Below are 26,785 nucleotides of genomic sequence, written 5' to 3'. Positions count from 1 at the left end.
ACTCCATGCCAACATGGATAGTGGAGATATGAACTATCCATGTTGGCATGGAGTTAAGTTACTTTTTTAACATAGTTTGTGGCGAGCGTAGAACCCGGAAGTAGCGAAACTACACAAGTACCAATTTATTTATTATTTATTTATTTTCAGTTTCTTATATAGCGCAGCAGATTCCATTGCGCTTTACAATAGTAAACAGTGATAAAACAAACTGGGTAACAACAGACAGACTTAGAGGTAGGAGGGCCCTGCAATATATCTATCTATCTATCATCTATCTATCTATCATCTATCTATCTATCTATCTATCATCTATCTATCTATCTAAATATCTGTTTATTTCTAAATATATGAATCACTAAATCTATCTACTCTATTAAGTTATTGATCTATCTACCTAAATATCTGCTTATCTTCTATCTAAATATATTGTATATATTTATCTCTAAATCTATTTATCTACATTCTTTTTATTTCCAAATCTATTGATCATTAAATCTATGTACTCTGTATATCTCTAAATATCTATTTATATAGATATCTATTTATCTTCAATCAAATATCTATTTTTCTCTAATCTATCTATCTATCTATCTATCTATCTATCTATCTATCTATCTATCTATCTATCTATCATCATAAGGGTAATGCTTACTATTGTTATTTGTTTAAAGCGCCAATGCCTTTCACATACTGTATATGAGGTCATATATTGCCCAATGCTGAATGCTTGCTATAGGAATAAAATACAACAATACATGTAACACAATGTGGATATATTTTTGTGTTAAATACAGTCATTTAAAATAGATACATTTAGTGCTAACAAAGCAATTTAATTCTTAAACATATATTGTCCACGTAAATGGGCAGCATTAGATTCTTGTAGAAAACCTTATAATATTCTATTTATCCATCTGACTTTATAGCAAAGGAAAGAAACATTGCAACAACAGATCTGGATCTTATCCATACACATACTAAAATAAAAACTTATTTAACCCAGAGATGCTACTAGTGATTTGTTTTTTTTTTCTTTTTAATATTCTTTTCCATTTAACCTGTATTCAGTGCTGTCCAAAGACATTTTGTTACAGTGACCTCTGAGGCATTATCAGATAATGCTAAAATAATTAAAGTTTCCTTGTGTTTGCCTTAGCCTGTGAAGTTAAATCCCTCCCACCTGCAGGTGTAAGTGCAGCATCAACTGCTATCAAAAGCCAATTAGTTCGCTAAAAGTGGCTGACACAAAGGAGGAAACGACAGGGTTTCTCTGGGCTTCCAGCAGCTATGCACCAACAGTGAGGCACATAAGTGGCCTCTTGGTCAAACATTCCTCTCCAGCTTTTTCATTTTAGGCATGTCACAGCCAATAATGCAGAAATACCTCACACTTTAGTTGCTTTTTATAGATCTTTCTACCTTTAAAATAACATGAATCAGGGCAAGTGACAAATTCTTTTTAGAAATGAAGTTTTCAAACTCTGTAACACATAATAGTGGTTCTGTCTTATAAAAGAAATGTTTTCCTGTACCTCAACTAAACATAGAAATACTCAACAACAAATAATATTGTTCTAGCCCATCCTCAATATATATATATAGCAACTTAAAAAAAAAACCATGTATGTACTGTTTGTGTGTGCATGCGTGTATTCAGTACACATTCTCCAACATAGGAACATGTAAATGACATTATATATTGCACATATTAACTTTAAGCATGCGTAATAGCTAGGGGATACATTTATTAAAGCTTCAAAAAAATATAAACAGGTGATGTTGCCTATGGCAACCAGATTTGTCAGTCATTTCTCTATTGTATCCTAGAAATAATAGACAGAATCTGATTGGTTGCTATGGGTGGCATCACTTTTTTTTAATTTAAGCTATAAGGTGCCCATACACGTTACAATAATTGCATGCGTTTTAGACTGCATCGCATCACATGCAATTTGTGTGTGATACAATGCGATCCGAAACTAGTTCAAAAAGTATGTGCAGCACATACTTTTTGAACTGTGCAAAGGGATGTGCGCAGGAACACGCATCACACTCACCCGCAAAACGCGCTGTGTATGGGCACTTTTTTTTATTTATTTTTTTACACCTAACAGCCTGTGGCCACTTTTTGTTTTCCTATGAAATTGGATGAATATAAATATTTATCCAAATGTATTTATATATGCTTTAAAAACCTGGAACTAACATGCACTAACATGAAATATAATCATATAATCCAATATATAGGTGGATGTTATTCGTATCACTATACACTGTACACATAGTTCTTTTATTGCTGCACCTGTATTAAGATTTTGCCAAATGTTATGTCCTAGCCGTTCTATCCAACATTCAAATACCACTTGTGACTATTCATTTTTAAGTTGTATTTCAGCTGTATTTTACACCACACACATTTTTCATTTCAGCTTATAATATAGTGCTTGATTCAAACAATGGGGGAGATTTATTAAGTTCTAGAAGTGATAAAGCGGTGATAACGCACCAGCCAATCAGCTTCCAGCTGCCATTTTTCAAACACAGCTGATTGGTGCATTATCACCTTCCACTGTATCACCGCATTATCACTTCACCTGGGTTAATACATCAGTGTACTATATCATATGTATAATATATCTTTATGAATATAATTACATTCAAATATAAACAACAACGTTTCACCCACAATGCCAAACTGCCCCAAAAAATGTAGTCATTCTTTCAGACTTGTAAAGCAGGTTTGCAGTGTCACTTCTTTCTCCCTCTACAGTATGTGCTAAATCTAATCCATATGGCTGAGCTTTCATATTCTGGCCAAGCCTGACACATGAAATAGGAATACCACAGACACTACTGTATTTAGATCCTCAAGGTTCAAGCAGGGAAACACAAGCAGGCAAAGGATGATTTAAAAAAAAAAAAAAAAGATAAATTACTATTTTTTCTTTCCAGGACTGCTGAGCAATTCAGTCATAAAAGAGATATACACAATGGCGAGACGGAGTGTTTCAATCCTGGAAAGCCTTTTTTCATAGGCAAATGTTGGCACCTTTTTTCGGAGCAAATCAAATGCTTCATTAAGGCTGAACATTCTCTTTCTCTCTCTGATGTTGGCAGCTTGGCGTTGGGCGTAGGAAATCACACGCTTTCGCTTGGGCCGGCCAAGCGGAGAACATAGATCAAGTTCTTCGTCGTAGTCTGTCTCCTCATCGTCAAATCTCGTTAAAGAAGATGTGTTATCAGTAAAAGAAATTCCACCTTCTCCTAATGATGTGAAATCATAGAATCTGTCGCAGAGGTTGACGTTTGGAGATGAGGTCATCATTGTGTTGTAAGAAAGGTGATTTTCCTTACACGGAAATTCCACCCCATTTACATCAGCAGTAAACACTGTGGAATCGATCAGACCTCCCTGGTATTCCATTTGTAAGTTTCCCTTTTGAATGATGTGATTATTTGTTGCTGGTTTGTTGAGATATTCTTGTTGATATCTTGCTCTTCCAGATAACCATCACAGAATGATAAGGCATGGAAGCATTTATATTTATATCCGTGAAAATAACAGGATTAAGGAGAAAAAAGGAAAGCAAAAAAATTGTTTCATCCTAATGTTGAGAGGAATAGACACAAAATCCGTCTCAGGACACGTGGATTGCCCAGCGATGAAGACTTTTGTCCTAAATCCTGTTAAAGCGAGGAAGTAAAATGTCTTTTTCAATTAATAGTTCCTGGATCTCACCCGCTGAGTTCAGTGATGACCAGACAACTTGTTTTTCAATCAGGTCCTCACTGTAGCTTCTCTGGCGTAGTGAACTTTTAAAGAGATGTTTTCCAGTTGATATGAGACAAGTGTATTCTTGCTCTTTATGATCTTCTGAAGAGGGGACTTGCCTGCAAAAGGGTCGCATAGAAATGTTTATCTTGTTTCCCAGTGCAGAGTCAGTTGAATGACAGGACCTCCATTAGCCTAAGCAAGCACTGTGGCATACCCAATATTGCATTCTTAATTGTAACTCTTGGTATCTGCTTTATCCTGCAAATAAGTTCAAATATGCTTCCTACTGTGCAGTAAAACATTTCCATCAATGTTAAACATGCATTTGTCTTTCCCGTTACTCAACCTGCTTCATTTTTAGGACTGCAAGGTATAATTGCATTTGTATTCTCATATATATATATATATATATATATATATATATATATATATATATTTCTAGCAATAAAAAGTACATTTAAGTACTATTGTAACTGGTGTCATATTTTTTTTAGGTGATGGATATTCAACATTAAATTAGGTCTAATTTAAATACACATATTATGCATCTTTTTCAATAATGTCACAGGAGAGGAATTCCCAGAGAATGTAGTTAAAACATTCATTGTTGAGAGTGACATAACTGGAAAAGTTGTTGTTGTCCCACAAGAGGAATAGCGTCTGGTGTATGGGCACAAAGGAGAGGATAGAACTACGCAGCAAAACAGTATTGCAATATCATTAAAACTACCAGGAGACTAATGTGAACTAATTTTATAGACAGTGGGTATCCGAAAGACTAGAACCTGGTGCTAAACTGTAACAGGATACAGTGGATGAAAGAAAGGAAATAAAGGCTGTCACGCCAGTGCAAGAGATGGCTGTGACACTTAGACCAATGCTGTTAAACAGTTGATAAATCGGATGACAGTGGACTCGAAGGCTGGCAGCAGGCAGTGACCTAGTACTCAGAAACTCTTTCCAGCTTGCAGCCACTCACACTACACAGTCGCCGGATGGGGACGCTCGGGCAAGAGACGCACGCGCGTCCCCTTACTACGGAGCCCCCCGTTGATCCCCACTGCTTCGCCTCCGGTCCCCACTGCCTGATCTCACCTCCTCGCTCCCCCTAACCCTGTCTGTCTCCCTGGAGTGGAGACGCACAGTATTCATGTCCCCCACCACCAGGAAACTGGGACGCACGTGCGTGTGGGACGCTTACGCGTCCAAGTCAGATGAAGCGCCAACTCGCCAGTGGGGGTGTTCTGGCGAGCCCCAGTGCTGGCTGAGAGGCGCTCCATCTGTACATATAGGACCTTAATCTGGTCCATACGCAAAGCTGTGCATGTGGATTAAATGCCGCCTTCACAAACGGCCACCCCCCTCGCTTGCCGAGTTCCCCGCACGCATGAGAATGGATGTTTAGCATATACATCCATTTGAAGCCTTGGGTGCGGGGGCAAAATAATTTGATGGTTTGCAACCATCGAATGGTTTCTACAGCGCTCGCAGATATAAGACACCTCTCTGGTGTCTTACATCTGTGAGCGCTCTGTGCGGGAAGCAGGCCGGCAGATTAAGGGGGGCATTTACAAGGGGGGCGGCAGCTTAAGGGGTGTCTAAATGCGATTGCACAGACGCTAAACATCGCTCCCCGTGTGAGTGAGCGGGGAGCAATGAAATCAGAATCACCCCCATACTCAGAACAACGAGGCAAGTAGCTCATGTGCTAAGTGTCTGACTTCTGCACATAAGGTTGTGAGTGTAACTTTCCTTCATTGCATGCTGAGCATTGGGGGAAACGTCAGAGTCTACTGTGCAGGTCTCTGGGAGAATGGAGCAGTGGCCATTTTTAAAGTATTGGGTGTAGGGTGTGCCGAGTGGGCCCCACAGATCCAGGGGACCATTTGCATCACACACCCTGCACCCATTGTAGATACACCACTGCCTCTGCCAGCTCTGATGACCCAGACAACTGGTCTATTCTTTCCCAATATTTAGCTATAAATGTCGTCGTCCCCCACCTATATATCCATATTCTACCCCTATATTACCCCTATTCTAACGTGCATAATTGTTACTTTTGTCTACTGTAAAATACACTAAGGATAAAAAGAAAACCAATAAAAAAAAATTCTGGAGCTTTGGTCATTTCATTGGTCTTTTTATTCCAGTGGGGTTCCTACATGTAGAGCACATGCTGGAAACCCTACTCAAATGCTAATTGTTTTAGACATCAATATATCTCTTATTTCACAAACTAGAAACTGCGCTGCTTCCAACTTCAGCCCTGACAGATTTATGGGGATATCCCAGAAAACGCCTGTGTACCGCCCCCAAATGCTCGGTGCCCATTTCTCCCAATTGCTGGCTTTGTTTGCCTGGATGGCTCTTGTGTGCCCATTGTGGACCGAGTGCATGCACAGCCGCCCGATAAAGGCCAGGACTGTGAAATCAGGCCCATTGTTTCACTTGTCTCAGGCAGTTAAAGCAAAATCCCGGAAAGCAGTCCCATTTTCCAGTGAACCCGTGTTTTTTTGGTGAGAGCACATGCTTTTATCAGGCAGTCCAAATAGGAGAGCCCGATAAAACACATTGGTAAAACAAACGCATTTGCCCAATGTTTTATCTGGCATAATAGGATATTGCGGTTTGTCTTGCGAACTGCTGCTAATTGCTGACAATCCCAGAGTTTCCTGTTAACAGGGCTGTATGTTACCTCCTCTGCTCTTATTCTTTAATCCTTAGGTTGTATGTGAAACTCAATTTTTTTTATGTTACAAATGGAGTTGTGATGTATGGAATACAGTGCAAATTATATACTTTTTAAATGGTCAGGGACATATTTAATGACGAGTGATATTGTTGTTATCCCCCGTCACTAATCTTAAATTGTGCTTCAACCAATTACTTTTTTAAACATGGAATATGGCCAAACATTATTATTTATTTATTTACAGTTTCTAATACAGCGCAGCATATTCCGTTGTGATGTACAATTGGAAACAACAGTGATTAAACAAACTGGGTAGAAACAAACCGACATAGAGGTAGGAGGGCCCTGATCCCAAGCTTACAATCTATAGGCTTTTTGTCTATAGACAACTATGCCTGCTGCAAGACCACCCAGGGGCCCAAGGGGGCCACACACAGCACATCCTGCACCTATTTAATCAAACCTTTACTTCAGCCCAGCGCCTGCAGCGCAGCTTCACAAATCACTGGACAAATGGCCATTTTCCAGTGATTTATGCATGTAAATGTAAAAAGTGGCACCATGTTTTCGGAGACCAGCGAATGGGCAGTAGACTCTGGCACCATGGAGAGGGGGCCGGACTGCAGCCTGCAATGAAACACTTGCAAACATATCTGACCTCGCCAGTCATTATAAAGGACATTTTTTTTTTGTAAATTGATTATATTTGATCTACAACCATACTCCTTGCTACCTGCTCTAGGTGACAATAATAATCATTTCTACATAATTGAGCAGAACATTTTAAACAGAAAACAGAAAAAAAAACAGAAAATTGTTCTTCCCTTTGAGAATATATTATTCAGCTTCTATAACCCATTGCTATTGAAATAAGAAACATATTTCAGAAGAGGGGAAATCTGATTTTAGTTAAAAAAAGAGTAATCCGGAAAAAAAAAAATCAATATCTAGTCAGACTCAGAGTTGATGATTTCCAGCAAAGTCTTTTAAGAACCTGAACCACAACGTCCTTTGATGTCCACCTTTGTGTTCTTTGTAATGGTGTGTACACCTGGCAGACGCGAGGGAACTGAAAAACGCATCTGCCACGCCGACTTGAAATAACACATTAAGACAGGCTAGGCGGCAATAAATAGCCAATATAGAATATAGAATTTACAGATTGGAGTAGAATGGAAACTCACTAATGTGGAAGTATAGGCATTTTATGCCTTCCTTTCCTTTCACTTACATCAAACGAAACCTCAATTTCAACTAGGACGTTCTTTTCATCTTCTGCAGACGAGAAACCAAAAACATATGTAGGCTTCAACTTCCATTGTAAATTGGTATTCCAGGTAAATGACTGCATGTGGTGATAACTGTCCCGTCTGCCTTTGTTCTTATCATTTTCAAAGTACAACATAAAACACTGTATATGGAGAGAAGGAAAAAGAGGTGAGTGTGGAGAGTTATTTTGGGACTATTTCTATGTTTCATGGATAATTCTGTAGAAATGCGGTTAAAATCTCGGCAGACAGTCAGAATACAGACGCCAGCATCCCGACTTGTGGCCACAAGACTGGTGCCAGGATCCCAACATCGATGAGGATGCCGACACCGGAATCCAGACTGCCAACATCCCAAATGTAAGTATGTAGGGCGGTTTAACATCATTCTGGGTTGTGTGTTTTAGGTGTAGGCACTAGCGGGGGACATAGGGCTAGGCTGTGGGAGGGAAGGTTGCAGATAGGCACTTAGAAGGGGGGGCGGGTTAAGGTAAGGCTGTTGGGATGTGAGGGTTACTGTTAGGGAGTGGGGTAAGAGGTTTGGGGTTAGCCACTAGCGGGGAGGGTTAAGGTTAGGCTACAGGAGGCGAGATTCTGACCGTCTGGAACCTGACTGCCAGTATTTTCATATAGAATAATAAATTCTCCATCTGTGTATCAGTGTAGTTTCATGCATATGGTCACACTTGGACTCCTCCATGCTAGGAGAAAAAGATCCTTCTGAAACAGGAGCACCATCTGCACCAGATGTTTAGCCCAGAAGTTGGTCTACAAACCCATCACTCTCCCATGACACTATTTCTGCATTCACTCTTTGCCTCTAAAATGTCAAATGTCTAAAAATGTCAAAATTAAGACAATTGTGCTTACTTGTCATCATTGGGTACAGTTATGTGATGGTGGAAGCACATACACAGGGTACTAAGAGGAGGAGACAGAGAGGCCCAAATGGGAGGCAGATAGACAGTTACACCTACAGGGAGACATGCCTATATACAGCTTAGAGGCATAGGGTGCATTTCAGTTAATGTAAACGGAATCACTTTGTGTTAATAATGGATGTCCGCTACAGATGTGTGTGGACCCTGGGGATTTTTTGTTCTAATTTATCAACATGTTTTGGTTTTGGCAAAACCACCCTCAAGTGTATTCAGAAATTTGACCACATTCCCCATATGTATAACAGGGTTACCTACCCTCCCGGAATGGCTGGGAGTCTCCCGAAAATTGGACCCCCACTGCGCCCCCCGATCGCGGCCATCTTATCCCTACCTCTGCATTTAAATGCCGCAATCCGCGGGTCTCAGAGGAGGGGGAGGAGCTAAAATGGCACAATCACGTCATTTTAGCCCAGCCCCCTCCACGGAGATCCGTGAATTCGGCTATTTTACATCATGGGGCGGGGCTTAATGACGTCACGGCCAAGCCCCGTCCGCCGAACGGCTGCTGAAAGTCTTCTCTCCGGGCTTCTCTCAGAGAGGAGAATATAAAATGCCAATCACAGTGATTATAAAAAATCTGCCTATTTAAAATGAAACTGTTGCCACGACAGTCCCGGGGGTTAGAAATATGTATTACATTATTGCTGGGTCCTTTATCATCTGCATGCAATGCCAACTAGATGCCAATGCCAATTAGATACATTTTGATCCTGGCATGTAGAAATTAGTGATACTCTCCCCATATGGTAAAACAGATACCACAAGGCGGGCTTATGTATAAAGGTTCAGAAAGCAAACCACTGGGGCTTATACCTTATGTTGCCTAATAGAAGCCTATGGGCTCTGCATAAAGGCCAGTGTTCCTGAAGGCTTGCGCTTGCTCTGGCTGACAGCCAATGTGGAAAGTGGTGGGCTGTGTCGTATTTAAACTATGATGCCTGATATATCCTGCCAAGTGACATTTAGATGTATCTACATACATATTCCTAAGATATAGCCACATGGCTCCATTTGCACACCATCGAGTCTAGACAGCCACACCTTGTGAAGTTGACATTGATGAAACATGTTGGGTGTCTGGCATCTGTACCCACAACATTGTAAAGCCACTTTTGATACAAGTTCACATTCTGTCTAGGACAATACAAAAAGGAGCAAAATTCCTTCAAACAGAAAATGTGGTATCAAAATATTTTTTGGGTACTTATTTCCTAGCATGGTGCCCACGATATTCAGTCGTATGGCATCTTATGCATTGTATCGCATCGCATGATATATGCCCGCATGCGATGCGATTTTAAATTGTATAAGCACCCTAATTTGTTTTTTAACCCCTTCACGACATTTGACGTATATATACGTCATGGTCGGGAAGTACTTCCCGACCGTTGACGTATATATACGTCATGACTTCTAACTGTCACTGCGTCTAGAGACGCAGTGACAGTTAGGTGATGTCTGCTGTCCCTGACAGCAGACATCCCCCCTCGTCGCCCAGGGGGGGCAGGGGTGCCCCCCCCGGTCGGCGATCGCTGTGATTGGCTGTTCAAATCTGAACAGTCAATCACAGCGTTTCCTGTGTTACCGGCGGCTAAGCCGCTCGGTAACACAGAAAACGGTGGTGATCGGTGCAGCACCGATCACCACCGATGTGCAGCCCCCCCCTCCCACCCGCCGGGCACTCACCCGGCAGCAGCAGCAGCAGCTCCCCCGGCTCCCCCGGTGCGCACGCAGCGCTGCCCTCCTCCCCCCTCCCTCCCGCAGCAGCAGCAGCAGCAGCAGCATCATGCTGCTAGAAAAGTTAAAATAAAATAAAAAATAAGTATTGCAAATGTATATGTATATATATATATATATATATATATATATATATATACACACACACATATATATATATATATATATATATGTGTGTGTATATATATATGTATATATACAGATGGGGCCGGGCTCATCATTGCAGGGGATGGCGATGGCGTCGCCATCGCCATTCCCTGCTCCCGCGCCATCTGTGTGTCGGAAGGGGACGCGCGCGCACGAGGTGCGCGCGCGTCCCCTTCCGACGGTGCTGCCCTCGGTCGCCCGGTGCCCACACCGGGCGCCCGCACCCCCCCACAGCCTCCTCGGGTCCCCCCAGCCCCCCTCGAGCGGGAGGCGGACAGTATTGTGTCCGCCTCGCCGCCCGGATACTGAGACGCGCGTGCGTGGGGGACGCACGCGCGTCTCAGTCAGATGGCGCGCCGTGTTGCTGGCGGATCGCCAGCAGCATGCTGCTGGCGATTCGCCAGCAAGCATAAGGCCTGCGCTATCTGTATATATATATATATATATACACACACATATATATATATATATATATATATATATGTGTGTGTGTGTGTGTGTGTGTATACCGCACCGATCACCAACGATCGCCAGCCCCCCCCCCCCTCCCACCCGGCAGCCCCCCTCCCTCCCACCCACCCGGCTGCCGCAGCGCCAGCACCCCTCCCACCCCCCCGCCAGCCGCAGCGCCAGCCCCCCTCCCAAAGCTGGTGACCAAAATGGGGTCACTTGTGGGGGGGTTCCACTGTATTGGTGCTTCGGGGGTCTTGCTAATGCGACATAGCACCCACCATTCATTCCACCACCAAAAATCACTCCTTCCCTTCTGAGTCCTGCCATGCACCCAACTGGTAATTTTTGGTCACATGTGAGGCATTGCCGTACTCGGGAGAAATTGGGGCACAGATTTTGGGGTGCTTTGTCTCCTTCATTCCTTGTGAAAATTAAAAATTTTGAGCCAGAACTGCATTTTTGTGTAAAAAATTAAATTTTTTTACACAAAAATGCAGATCTGGCTCAAAATTTTTCATTTTCACAAGGAATGAAGGAGACAAAGCACCCCAAAATCTGTGCCCCAATTTCTCCCGGGTACGGCAATGCCTCACATGTGACCAAAAAATACCAGTTGGGTGCATGGCAGGACTCAGAAGGGAAGGAGTGATTTTTGGATTTTGCAGCACAGATTCTGGTTGAATGACCCCCGAAACACCCATACAGTGGAACCCCCCCACAAGTGACCCCATTTTGCAAACTACACCCCTCAGGGAATTCATCTAGGGGTATAGAGTACATTTCAAACCCCCCGAGGTTTCACCAATTTTGATACAACTGAGCTGTGAAAATGAAAAATTAATTTTTTTCATTTTCACTGCCCAGTTGTACCACAATTGGTGAAACCCCTGGGGGTTTGAAATGTACTCTATACCCCTAGATGAATTCCCTGAGGGGTGTAGTTTGCAAAATGGGGTCACTTGTGGGGGGGTTCCTAACTTTTAGCATCTTATGGTGCCTAGAAACCTACATGGTGCCTAAAAAATAATCTCATAAAAAGGAGGCTCCAAAATCAAGTAGGTGCTCCTTCTATTATGTAGCCTGTGGTTTGGTCACCGTGCACACTAGGGCCACATATAGGATATTTATGAAAACCAAAGAATTGGGGGAATCAATTTTTAGTCACATTTCTCTAGTAAAATGTACTGTGTTCCTTAGAAAAATGTATTAAAATTGCAAATCTGCAAAAAAAAAGAAATTTTGAAATTTCACCTACACTTTGTTTTAATTCCTGTGAAACACCTAAAGGGTTAACAAACTTCCAAAATGCTGTTTTGAATACTGTGAGGGGTGCAGTTTTTGAAATGGCATCATTTATGGGGGTGTCTCACATACAAGTCCCTCAAAGTCACATCAAAACTGACCTGGTCCCTAAAAAAATCAGAGTTTGAAATTTTCTTGAAAATTTGAGAATTTGCTATTCATATTTTAAGCCTCCTAGTGTCCAAAAAAATGAAAAGGAGGTTGAAATAATGATGGCAACATAAAGTATACATATGGTCTATGTTAGTTATTAACTATTTTGAGTGGTAAGATTATTTGTCTCACAAGCAGAAAATTTAACATTTTGAAAATTGCTAAATTTTCCATTTTTTTACGATATTTTGGTATTTTTCAAAAAAAACACAGACTGTATCGACCAAAATTTACCACTAACTTGAAGTACAATGTGTCACGAGAAAACAATCTCAAAATCACTGGGATAAGTAAAAGCAAAAAAAAGTTATCCCCACTTAAGTGAGACATGTCAGATTTGAAAAAAAGGGCTCTGTCATGAAGGCACAAACTGGCTCTGTCATGAAGGGGTTAAATGGTTAATGGCCCCCCTATACGATTTCTAATTGTATAAGCACCCTTATGTGTGCTTACAATGTTAAATGCACCCACACGCCACTATCAACGCCAACTCGAAGCGTGGCGAGTGCTGCGAGCCCGCGAGGGGCGGCGGCACGGGTCCTCCGACCTTTTTATACCCCCACTATCCACGTCGGTGTGGAGTTGATTTTATATAGTGTGGCGAGCGCAGCGAGCCACTGAGCCCGATGCGTGGCGATCGCTGCGTATTACTTTACATGTATTCCGCGTCCCCTCGCAGGGCTCGCTGCGCTCACTGCGCTTGCCACACTTCGTGCTCGGTGTCTAAAATCAACTCCACGCCGACGATGCGATGGGCGTCGTGCTAGGAACAAGTACCATTTTTTGTATATATCCGTGTGTCACGGGTAAATCTGAATTAAAGATACACAGTCCAATCATATTATGACCACCTCCTACATTTGATGTCAGCAGTACGTAGTCTTTGAAAGTATGTCACATGTCATGCACTGGCTTGGTACATATCACTCTTTTGCTGTCAAGGGTAAAATTGGCAAGTTATCTAAGTTGCAAAAAGGGATAATTGTCGCCTTCTAGTCCAATTGCGGCAGTGTTTCTGAAACAGAGCAGTTTGCGAACTCATGCTGCTCTGGTAAAGGTGTATTGAGATAGGACAAATGGCAACATTGCAAATAATTGTCATGGAAACCGCAAAGCCCCAAATGGCACTGATGTGGGAGGTGAGCAATTGCTAAAAAGGTGTGTGAGGGCCGACTGACACGCTACAGGGGGGGCTACCAGATGTGTGTCTAAAAAGACAGTTTAGCAAACCCTACAAAGTATTGGCCTCTGAAGAAAATGGATAGTCAGTGCACCTAATCTAACAAAGGTTTCAATTTGCGTGAAAGTATCTGAATTGGACCTTTGCATATTGGCGAAGGGTTGCCTTCTCTGATGAGTCACGTTTTATGCTTCATCAAATGGATAGATGTTGGCGTTTCAGGTGAGAAACATCAAAGAACAAACAACCTGCATCCATTACTGGAAGAAAACAAGCTAGGGATGGCCATCGACCATTGATGATTAGAAATCATCGATGGTTTATGGCCGATGTTGAATAGTTTTGCCATCGATGGGGAGAACCAGATGGTTTCCCACCATCGATGTCAAGCTTAAACGAATAGTTTCGTTTTTGCCTTTTCACCAAGGAGCCGGGACACTGAGCTTAGCTCCGCCCCCGACACCCATGAAGCCCTGCCCCCACCCAATCAATCAAATAAAATGGATGACCATCGATATGCAAAAAACATCGATGGTCATCCATTGAATAGAAATACACTATCGATGGTCAGTTGCACTTTTGCCATTGATAGCAACCATCGATGTCAAAGGCAACGATGGCCATCCCTAACACAAGCTAGGGTTTGCAGCATTATGGTCTGAGAATGTTGAATGAGGAAGGCAATCTTGACCGATTTGGTTATGAATCAATCCTTGCACATTCAATATTTTTCCCTGGAGCTTTTGGGATCTTCCTGCAAGACAATTCAGAAAGTCACATGGCTAGAAATGTCCTGCAGTGGTTGGATTAGCACAAAAAAGAATAAAAAGTACTTCCCTGTCCACCAATTTGCACAGCTTTAAACCCAATTGAGCATCTGTGGGACCACCTCGATCATCATGTTCCCTCTATGGATCCAGCAGCTTTGTGATGCATTGCAGTCAGCATGGCTCCAGGTACCTGTGCCAACCTACCAGACCTTATTAAGTCACTTGCAGCCCATCTAGCTGCTGTCCATGCTGCACACGGCCGTTAATCTGATTATAAGGTGGTGGACATAACAATAAATTGACTGCGTATACCAACATCTATGAAAGTAAAACATTATATGTAAGTTAGAGCACATATGTGACAAGCTAAGAGGTAATGATTATATATACTGTATACATATGGAGGCTACAAACCCCTTAAAAGATAGCATTAAACTCAGTCTCTGTGTTTCTCCTCTACCTAGGGCCAGATTTAGGGCCTTATTGGCCTGGAGCTGACAATATTCAAGGGCCTATTATGAGTAGTGGAGGAGGTAAGGCCAATGCCAATGTAAAACCCATACACCAGGCATTTCCAAAGTCCGGCCCGGGGGCCAATTGCAGCCCATGCAGTCATTTCAAGTGGCCCGCAGCCTCCAGCCAGAAGCGGGCGGAGCATCAGAGGCAGGATGCACAGCACAGTACACTAAAGGTGGTGTCCCGGTGAGCGTGCCTTTACCTGTCTGCAGTAGTGAGGAGGTGCCGGCCGCCACAGTGAGATGTGTTTGTTGGCTTTCGGGAGAGTGAGCGTCCAAGCCCTGGACATTCACAAAAGGGGCAAGCTATGGAACAGAGTTAATGGGTGCAGAGTGGGGAACATACAGTGAATGGGGGGGGCATACAGTGAAGGAGGGGCAGGCTGGGGACATACAGCGAAGGATGGTCAGGCAGGGGAATATAATGTGAAGGGTGCAGAGTGGAGGACATACAGTGAATGGGGGCAGGCTGGAGGAAATACAGAGGAGGGGGCAGGCAGGGGAATATACAGTGAAGGGGCACCATTCTAATGTGATTAATGATTCAAAGAATGTAAGGCTGAATGGTCGGCCCCCACACATTTTCACCTCACCAAATCTGGCCCTCCTCGCAAAAAGTTTGGACACCCCTGCCATACACTATACGCCCCAGTGTCTCCCTAATTATATAAAAAAATACAAAAGTATTTGTACAAAAGTACAAAAATTGCATAAATGTGTAAATTTACTAAAGCTTCTAATAATGAAAAGAGGATGTTAATTCATAGCAACCATCAATCAATTTTCGTCTACCATTTCTCCATTGCATCCTAGAAAATGAAAGACAGAATCTGATTGGTTGCTTATTTACTTTTTAGAAGCTTTTGAAAATGTTATTTTTAATACATTTGGGCAACCATGTGGCCAGTGATGGGCCTATTTTTGTGTTAAGGCCTGGAGCTGCAGCTTTATCCGCCCATTTGTTAATCTGTCCATGTCTCTAACCATCAGAAGCCATGTGGCTTACCCCTAGCATGGCAGTAGGTACTCAACTAGACGTTCCCCAATTCCATGCCAGAGACTCTGCCACAGCCTCCAGCATTGGAGTGGTTACTCAGTCCAGTTTTTCCCTATTCTCTGTCAGGAATCAGTCCAGACCCACTAATTAGAACAGATACTACACTTGATCTTAGCCAAAGGGCTGAGAGGTGAAAATACAATAATATGTGTTAGGGCTTGCTCATGTATTGTGTTTAACAAGTTGTTCTATTTAAGTGGCCACAAGATACCTAATTAAAAATGCATGTAACATAGGGATAAATGAGGCAGATGTATTAACCCCCTTTAGCGGACCGCTTCTCCTGCATAACAAGCTCTAACCAGCCAAAGCCCACACTGGCTCTCCAGCCACCACACTTTCTTTCATGGCTTCCGACTGCCTGTCCATGACTCCTCTGTGCTGAATCAGAGGTGCTGCACTGTGTGACATCATAAAATCTGGGTTCAGTCGTATGCGTAATGGAGATAGCAGACACCAGGACCCAGATTACGCACCGACGCGCTGGCTTCAGTGCATCCCCGACATCAATAGGCTGCATCGGCTGCAACCTAAAGAAGCCAGTTATGGCTGATGAGCAGGCAGGGAGTGGCTTCTCACAGAATGCCAATTTTATGCTTATAACAGCCTGGTCTGGCAGTTTTGAGCTGAAAGAAAACCTCCAAATGGGATTGCCTGTCATGCGGGTGACCACCAGGTCGGACTTCCAATAGGAAGGCACTGCCAGGGACAGTGAAGCCACTGAACCATTATATTCATGCAGACTGCAACTGACTCAGCTGAGCTCACTGAACTGGTGTTTTTTTCTTTAGGTGCTAAAGGTAAAATCCACCACTGTTGAAATTATCCTTGCCTGCCCCATTCCACTTTTCCAGACATACGGGACTACAAGCTGAAGATACACTCACATTTAAATATGTATGCACGTGGGTACATATGAGACTCTTCATCAAATGTCAATCAAATTTTGAAACATTTAATGAAGAGTAAAGCTGGCTATGTCTTGACAAAGGCTCATGAGATTGACGAAACATAGACATATGTAAAAGCTAAGCTATGCGTAATAAGCCACAAGAGTGAATTTTGAAGCAAGTCTGGTGAGTGGCCTCATATGTACCCATGTTGAATTTGGACACCTTGATAACCTTGAAGGCTCCTTAGTGCAACACCCCAGCATCAAGGACACAAGTAGCGAGTGCGGCTTCTCCAAAGAAATGTATAAATTAAATTCTCATAAAAGATTATCACAGGTATTTCTAGTGTCCTTATGAAAAAAAATCTGTGATTTAATGCTAAATTAAATATTATTTATTTTTACTTATAATAACTTTTCACATTTTTTGTTACTTTTAAACTTAAATTGTTTTATTTGTTTTAATACTTTTTGTTTCTATTTTATGCCACACTCATCTTTGATGTTGATGTCACATTCTTCCTTGAGAACAACGGAAATCAGACTCTTCTGGCTTTTATGTCATTTTTACAAAATCAAACTTTACAAAGTGAGAGTTTGCTCTTTTTTTTAAAGCTGTTGCATTGAAGTGAATGAGTTAGACCGAGCACAGCTTTTGACTAAACCCATATGTCTACAACACGGCCTAATCTTACTTTTGTCTGCAGGCCGATAGTGCAGCTGCATACAGATTTCCCATGACTTTCCTTTTCGAGATTTACATTCTTCTCACCTTTGGCATTTAAGTAACAAAACTTGTTTCTTAGCATCAGACCCCTGGAACTGAGAACTATTGGCAGGATATCATACGCATAAACAAACAGTTTATAAATAACTCAGAAAGTTTATATCTGAGATATATACAGAAATAGTCAGTCTGAAACACAATTCTTGGTTATTGTAAATATCACAAGTAGACGTCTCATATAACATTAAATTTAAGACCTTCATGTTTCAATGGGAAATCAGAGTATTTGTTTAAAAATAGACTATTGGATTATATGACTCACAAAAGAGTCACAAAAATTCCTCTTGTGTTTTTTAAGGCATTGTTTGTTTGGTATACTGTACTACCTATTCCCCTTGGATTTTATATGTGGGATTAGATCATGCTGAATTACATATGCTTAGCTGGACTTCATGGTCTGCGGTATTTAAAAGCCTTCTGTTTTTGACATGACATCTCCAAATCCCAATTGTGGGAGGACAGGGGAAAAAAAACATGAATAACTTCGCTATTAATCATTTGAAAATGACAATTGTAGTGCATGGACCATTCTATTGTGCATTTTAATATATTTAGCTGAGAGACTCTGGAGACAGATTGCAACTTCATGTTTCTCATAGCACAAAACATTGGTATTAATTCCTTTTCATATACAGTCATCCATTACTGTATAAACTTGTAAAAAGGTTAAGGAGCAAAAGTGGTCATGAAGAGCCGTAGATCCATCACAGCACATAATCAACCAACAAGAGATTTCCTAGCAACACACAACCTCAAAGAAACCTCCCAGATTTCTTCTTCAAACTCCAGATGGAGAAGAAAATCATGTAGTTTCACAACCCATTACAAAACCTCTCTTTGCCGATGAGGAATTGCCTCTTTGGTTCACTGAAAGGTGTTGCAACCTACCATAAATCTGTATGACACCTCAGAGGAAATAGCAACCATAAAAAATCAGCAGAAATAGTAATGCTAATAAAAAAAAGGCATAAAAAATAAAAATCAATATTAAAAAATTCAGAATATATTTAATCACTGTTTACTTGTCAGACAGTATGTTTATAAAATTAACAGATAAAAAATACCATAGTTGTAGATACCCCTAGATAAAGAAAAATTGTCAAAACAGTCAAAGGCCAACAGAAGATCTTCGATGTGCGTTGGTATAGGTTCTATCAGTGCTTTAATGTCTGTCAAGGGATACTTCCTTTTTTTAAGAAAAAGATGTGAAGTTTTTTGTAGAAGTTTTCTTAAATTTGTCCTTCAAGCAAAACTCACAAATATTTTTTCTAAAACAATTCAGAGTTTCAAGTTATCAATTTTCGCTTGCCAAAAATAGTGTAATCATACAGGAAGGTAGACGTTTGAGGCATGTCGGGTGTGGTTTGTTGTTGCTCAGAGGCATAGCCCATTTGCTTTACTATTCATTTGGGAACTTTGGGAGATTTATTTTCATTCATGCAGGTGACACCAGCTGAAGATGACCTTTCCCCAGACTTCTATACTGACCTCGCCATAATGAATGAGGGTCAAAAGAACACTGAAATTAATTTACAGTTGTATAGTTAATATTATTTAATGAGCACTTACTGTAGGACAGAGGCACACATAACAGCTCATAGTAAAAAAAAAAAACAGACGTTGAAAAACATCATCAAACAGGTCATTTCAACTTTAGACTTGAATTTTTGTACTGTCTGATATGGCTAGGAATAACAGATGCACAGGCAAAATTTTTAAAGCTATGTGTGCAAACTCCAGAAGCCTAGGAGACAAAATTCCTGAGCTAACTGCAATACTGACAAGGGATGACCTAGACAATGTGGCTATTACAGAGACATGGTGTAATGAGAATCATGACTGGGACATAGCTATACCAGGATACAATTTCTTTAGGAAGGACAGAATGGGAAGAATCGGAGGAGGGGTCGCAATGTATGTAAAGAAAAGCATATATGCTACTTTAATACAAAACATTGAAGAAAAAACTGAGGCCCTTTGGGTGACCATAGAAATGGGGTAAAAGGACACTATTAGCACTGGGGTAATCTATAGGTCACCAGGCCAGGGGCAGGATTTGGACAGGAGCCTTTTGGCTTTAAAGGGAGAGGTCATAATCATAGGAGACTTTAATCTACCTGATGTGAATTTGGAGGAGTCTTTTGCAAGATCAACTACAAGTGGCAAATTTCTAAGTTCCCTACAGGGAGCATCTCTCAAGCAATTGGAGAGGGAGCCTACTCGCAAAGACTCAATATTAGATTTAATACTCACAAATGGTGCAGGATATCAGACATATATGTGGATGAGAACCTAGGATCCAGTGATCATCAAGCAGTATGGTTTAGTATCAAGGCAGGATCCAACTCTAGTCACACAAAATCTAAGGTGTTGGACTTTAGGAAGGCTGACTGCAAAAATGGGGAGATGTTTAAGCGATTCATTAGCGGATTGGAGGAACTTGAAAGGAGTACAGGAGAGGTGGAAAAAATTAAAATGCAACGGACCTTTGTCTCAAAAGGGTTAAGAAAAGCACCAGGAAAAGGAAGCCAGTGTGGTTTACAAGAGAGGTATCAACTAGTGTAAAAGCAAAAAGATGGCCTTTAGGACATACAAGCAGACTCAAAATAATAATAACAAATAAGTGTATCTTGCCAGACGCAAGGAGGCTAAGAAAGTGATCAGACGTACCAAGGCATAAGCTGAGGAGAAAATGGCTCAATCAGTAGATAAATTAAGCAAAACTTTTTTTAAGTATAGAGTGAAAGGAGAAAATCAAATGGAGGAATAATAAGACTTCGGAGAGACACTGAAAATTTGGTGGAGGGAGACAAGGCAATTGCAGATCATCTTAATAATTATTTTTGCTCCGTATTCACTATAGAAGGAGAAGGGAAGGGACCACAGTTAAGTTGCAAGGACATTCATAAAAATAAGGTAGATGGAAGTACATTTACTAAGGAGAAAGTCATAACAGAACTCTCAAGACTGAAAGTGGATAAATCAATGGGGCCAGACGGAATGCATCCAAGGACACTAAAAGAACTAAAAGATGTGCTGTTAGCGCCATTAACAGATTTATTCAACCATTTACTAGATACAGGTGCAGTTCCAGAGGACTGGAAAAGAGTAAATGTAGTTCCACTGCACAAAAGCGGAAGCAAAGAAGAAGCAAGTAACTATAGACCAGTGTGAGCCTTACATCAGAAGTAGGGAAATTAATGGAAACACTATTAAAAAAAAGAATAGTGGAATATCTTAAATTAAACAATTTACAGGATCCAAAACAGCATGGTTTTACTGCAGGGAGATCATGCCAAACAAATCTTATTGACTTTTTTTGACTCCGTGACCAAAATAATAGATGAAGGGGGGCTGTAGATGTGGCATATCTAGACTTTAGTAAGGCATTTGACACTGTCCCACATCGCAAACTGCTAAATAAACTTGAAAGTGTGGGATTGGATTATAAACAATTAAATGGATAAGAACCTGATTGCAGGATAGGAAACAGACAGTTGTAGTAAATGGAGTGCATTCTATGGAGGGACATGTTACCAGTGGAGTACCCCAGGGATCTGTACTTGGACCAGTGCTCATTAATATCTTTTTTTTTGTGACATTGCAAATGGTATTGAAGGGAAAGTATGCCCTTTTGCAGATGACACAAAGATATGCAACAGAGTAGACACACCAGGAGGGGCAAATCAAATGACTGATGATCAAGGTAAACTTGAGAATTGGTCAAGAGCATGGCAACTACAGTTTAATGTTAAAAAAATGCAAAATTATGCACTTGGGACTCAAAAACCCCAAAGCTCTATATAGTATCAAGGGTACTATAATGGAAACTACTGAGGAGGAAAGGGATCTAGGAGTCACTTTTTCAAGTGACTTAAAGGCAGGAAATCAATGTAGCAAAACAATGAGGAAGGCTAGTCAGATGCTTGGTTGCATAGGGAGAGGAATCAGAAGCAGAAAAAAAGAAGTAATAATGCTACTTTATAGGTCATTGGTACGGCCTCATCTGGAATACTGTGTCCAGTTCTGGAGACCATATCTTCAGAAGGATATAAATACATTAGAGACTGTACAAAGGAGGGCAACTAAAATGGTGCATGGCCTACATCACAAAACTTACCTGGAAAGACTAAAAGACCTTAACATGTATAGTTTGGAGCAGAGAAGGGAAAAGGGGGACATGATAGAAATCTTCAAATATATCAAGGGTTTTAACATAGTACAGGAGGGACATTTTCTTCAAAGGAAAAGAAGTAATAGAACATGAGGACATGCACTGAAACTCAGTGGCGTAACTATAAATTTTGCTCCCCCCAGCCAAAAAATGAGTGGTGCCCCCCCCCCCCGCATGGCTATATATATATATATATATATATATATATATATATAATTTTATTAATTAATTTAATTAAATTCAGGCGCTATACCACCATTTGGGAAGTATATATATATATATATATATATATATATATATAATGTGGCATGGAGCACCGTAGTAAGGGGATGCACGCGTGTCTCGGGTAGATCTACCGCTAGCCCCTGCAAGAATGACGGGCACTCCATCTGTGTATATATATATATATATATATATTCATAAAGACTCACTGTGAGGATTGGGTGGGGCACTCCCTCTGCTGCCTACCCTGCTGGCTTCCCGGCTCCTCTCCTCGCTCTGGCCTCTGTCTCCAATCCAACGTGTGACGTGATGACGTCACACGCATAGGAGAAGCTGAGGCAGGGACCAGCAGACACTGCTGCTTCCCCTGCCTCTGACACCATCCCAGGCCGTGCCCCCGCCCGCCCACCTGCCCTCCCATTGGACAGCCCGCCCGCCTGCACTCCCTCCCACAACAACCAGCCACATACTGTGTAGTGTGCCGGACACTCACTTGTCCGGCACACGGCGCCCCCGCAGTATCTCCGCCACTGAGTGTAGTGTGACAGACTCTCTGTCTGTCACACTCACACTTGTCCAGCACCCAGCGCCCACGCAGCCCCCGCTCCCCCAAGCCTTACGGTACTGCTGAAACTGGAGGGAGGTAGGTTCAGGGGAAATGTTAGAAAAATTTACTTCACAGAAAGGGTAGTGGATAAGTGGAATAGTCTCCCATCAGAGGTGGTAGAGGCTAAGAGAGTAGAACAATATAAACATGCTTGGGATAGGCATATGAATATCCTTACAAAGAAATAAGGATCAAGGGTTGGGATTACCTGAAGGATAAAAAAAGGGGCAGACTAGATGGGCCAAATGGTTCTTATCTGCCATCAAATTCTATGTATCTATGTTTCTATCGAATGTAGATAGCAGGAATTTTATGTACATAGTACAGTTAGCAAAGATTGCATAGCAATCGAATCATAAGTCGAATAGGAAGGGAATCTCACCGTGTGTACATACCATTAGTCATCAGACTTTTGGCCTAATTCAGACCTGATCGCAGGATACATTTGTTCACAAAATGGGCAGAACCATGTGCACTGCATGTGGGGTAAATGTAACATGTGCAGAGAAAGCTAGATTTGGGTGAGTTATTTTGTTTCTGTGCAAGGTAAATACTGGCTTCTTAATTTTTACACTGCAATTAGATTTCAATTTGAACACACCCCAACCAAATCTAACACTCATGTTACATCTGCCCCACCTATAGTACAACATGGTTTTGCCCATTATGAGAAAAAACTTGTCCTACGATCAAGATTAGGCCCCAAGTACCTTGTTCTTGATAGCAGAATGCATGTACTCATCATATGACCAAACAATTAGCTTCAAGACTGACACTTTTTAAGTTGTAAGAAAAGAGGGGAGAAAAAGTACTCTCCTTTGTTTGGGGGCACGCTTTTGTAGAAAAAAACTTCTAAGTAATGATGATAAATTTAAAACATAGCTTTTAATAATTGTTAATAAAAGGTTGTTAGAGGACAAAGACACAGACAAACTACACAGAACATATAAGATTGGTTAGTATAACCAATAACGGCTCAATAGAGTCTCGTCAAAGAAATGCTGACGTGAAAAAAAGTTTAATTACCAGTAATGTATAATTAATAGACTAATATATAGGTTAAACCACAGTGGGTAAGTCTGTTATACAAGTTTTGCTGGTAATTTTTAAAACGGTAGCGAAATGGAAAGACAGAATTTAAATCCGGTCAACACCAATGATTGTATGGTGTGTACCCACATGCAAAATTCAAGATTTCTAAATTTTATCAGAGTAAAATAATTCTCTGGGTACAATGTTTTCTTAAATTTAAGCATACAGGAAAGCGATGGTAGCCACAGGGTCTGGTGATTGCTGTATAGATTTATAAAATAGACACTGAATGATTAGTGAAATCACAGTCACCGACATTGTCCCGACCAACTAGTCCTAGTTCTAGGTCGAGGCAATAGGTAAATCAGTGCTGTGAAGCCAGATTTTCAGGAATAGAAGAGTGAAAAAATGAATGAGCATCTGCTGTCTCTTACCCCTGGATAAGGTGCCCTGTTGATGGCAAGTCAGTGCAGGGTCTAGCCGAAATCCTTTCGGTAGAGATGAGAGTGCTGATGATATGGAAATGTGATAGGGGTGCCCAGATAGGGTGTATATAGAGACGACTTATATCAGGTGGGTTGGTAGGCTGCTGCTTCCCATATGTCAAGACATTGATGGGAAGTGAGCGGTACACACCACAAGATGGCGTTAATTAACAGAGAGGGATATCTCCTATCCCTTCATGCAAATATATGGTGCCCTGTTGCGCAAAGGACAGTGCAGGGTCCTGCCAAATCTTACATGAAGTAGGTAGGGAATCCCTGAAAAAAGATGTGGAAAGGAGGGAAAAGAGACGCAATGGTCTAATGACAATAATCTTACCGCATTGCAAGCAGTGTTGCCTTAGTGCATAAGATAAGTCTGGCGCTTAGGTATGGGCATAAATGGTTATATACCGCATATAATCAAAGTGGAGTGTCATAAAGAAATTTTGCGTATGCAGACAATCAATACAGACAATCAATCAGGGAAGGTAATGAGTGTGTCCGCCAACCGGCAGTAGCTGTAGCTGAGCAGGTCGGTGTGGCTAACAACGCTTACCTGTTGCAGGAGAGCTCTGTGTCCTCCGTGAGCTCTCAGCATGTGTCCTGGTCGGCGCTAGGTATCGGTGTCACAGTCAGCCGGCGCCGCAGGCAGTGTATGCGTGCAGACAGCTGTTTCGCTATGAGCTTCGTCAGTGCTGACGTGTGTATCACACGTCAGTGTATTTATTAGCTGCCCTTACTATAGGCTGATGCCTGTAGGCGTATCCGGGCAGGATAAGTAGGTGTATCTATTTGGCATGTCTAACTACGGACAGTTAGAATTGTATTATTATAGCGCAACAATGTTACAAATACATATGATGTAGCTACACATCTACATTAATGATGCGCTGTGAGAGTAAGGAAGAGAAACGGAAGAACAATTAAATTTCGACATTCGCTTGTTTGGATGGATTTAAGTTGTGTTTGTCTCGGCTCAGAACACTTTAGTGTTTATTGGTGTAGTCAGTTTTGAAGCACTAGAGTATACATGAAGCCAATCAGATGATAATAATGGTTACGTGTAATAACCATAGGTATATGTTATAACTGATAGAAGGGGTTAAAAGCATTACCCCATTGTTCTTCCCTTTTATTTAGTAAAACTTGGACGGTACTTATGTAGTATCTGGGCTCCCGTTTTTCTTATGAGACCGCATCCCCTCGCGGGGCTCGCTGCGCTCGCCACGCTTCGGGCACGGTGGCTCGCTGCGCTCGCCACACTATATAAAATCAACTCCATGCGTGGTTGGATAGTAGGGGTATGAAAAAATGGTGTGCATTTAACATGGGAGCCCAGATAATACATAAGTACCACTTGGACTCCTCCATCTATTGTGTGGACCAGAGAGACTGTTAAGGGGCTGAACTAAAAAAGGAGTTGGGGAAGTCGGACTCGTGGGCACTCTGCTTGTGTCACTAATGTCCCTGCAATAAAGTTTTTTGGTCTCATGGACAGTACTGAGGCAGTTGGCCACAAGGAAGAAAATATAAAGGCTGCAGCCGTTGCTGGCTGTGGCGCAGTTTACCTCAGGAAAGTTGTGGAGCAGAGCTGCGCAGCATAGTCGCAGTGGAGAGCGATGCTGGGGAGAAGAAGAGTGACTCACCGTGAACAGTGTCCGGTCCGGTGAAGCCGTAGCGGGACCCGGTGCCTCGGTGTAGCTGACTGCGGCATCACAGAGGAGTCCGGAGCTGAAGAGGCGGAGCCGGAGTCGGGTGACGCGGTAGCTGAGGGACGGACCCAGGCGCCATTGGTGTGAGGTCGTCTGGAGGCCGGGCCTGAAGGAGATCGAGGTGTTCGGGTAGGCGGAGTGACCGGAGCTACCCCCTGTCAGTGGCTGACCGTGAAGAGGCGGAGATCTGGAGGTCGGAGAGAGTAAGGAGGTGGTAAGTGACGAAAACCCTGCACCCCACACGCCCCTATAGGGAGGAGCCATCATAGCAGCGTTTATACAACCCAGCTGGCTCTATCTTCTGCAGAACAGTGTGCTAACCAGTCACAGACCAATCTAAAATCCTCATAGGAGTGCTGCCAGGTGGACAGACTTACATATAGTGCAGCATAGATTCTACCGGATAGCATCCTCACCCCTCAGCATTATAGGACAGCGTCAGTGTACCACCCAGTCTAGATGCGCAAGAAGGTCATTGCCCCAGCACCACCCATCAAATAGAGACTTTCTCTCACTGTCAGCCGATATGCAACACTAGCCCATCAGGCTATGTACATTCAGCAGGTAGTCAGTGGCATTACAGTGAGCGGACACCCAGCGCAGATCTAGGTTCAGACACAGAAAGACAGCATAGCAACCCGGGCTAAACCCGACAAATTCAAGTCAGGGGACGCCCCAAAGGAAAGCACCTTAACCTGGAGACTTAGTCTTTTACAGAAAGTGCATTGCAGTGAGCAGGCGAAACCCGGCCACCAGGGCCAGGGGAGGGCCAAATCAAAGAGGGAATATACCTCTCCACCGCAGTCAAGTACTACAGCTTCCCCACAACAAACCTAGTTGCCTAGGAAACCAGCATTACACAGGAGACTTGTAAAGCA

At 42.2% G+C, this 26,785-nt stretch overlaps 1 pseudogene; it reads right to left on the bottom strand.

The window, feature by feature from the left end:
* Positions 1-16,023: 16,023 nt before the first annotated feature.
* LOC146006114 (U2 spliceosomal RNA) lies at positions 16,024-16,131 on the bottom strand (annotated as a pseudogene).
* Positions 16,132-26,785: the final 10,654 nt, after the last annotated feature.

Source organism: Crinia signifera, chromosome 5 (assembly GCF_055691185.1).
Source record: "Crinia signifera chromosome 5, ASM5569118v1, whole genome shotgun sequence".
NCBI lineage: Eukaryota > Metazoa > Chordata > Amphibia > Anura > Myobatrachidae > Crinia > Crinia signifera.
Note: the sequence above shows the minus strand (reverse complement) of the source record. Positions and strands in the feature narration are given on the sequence as shown.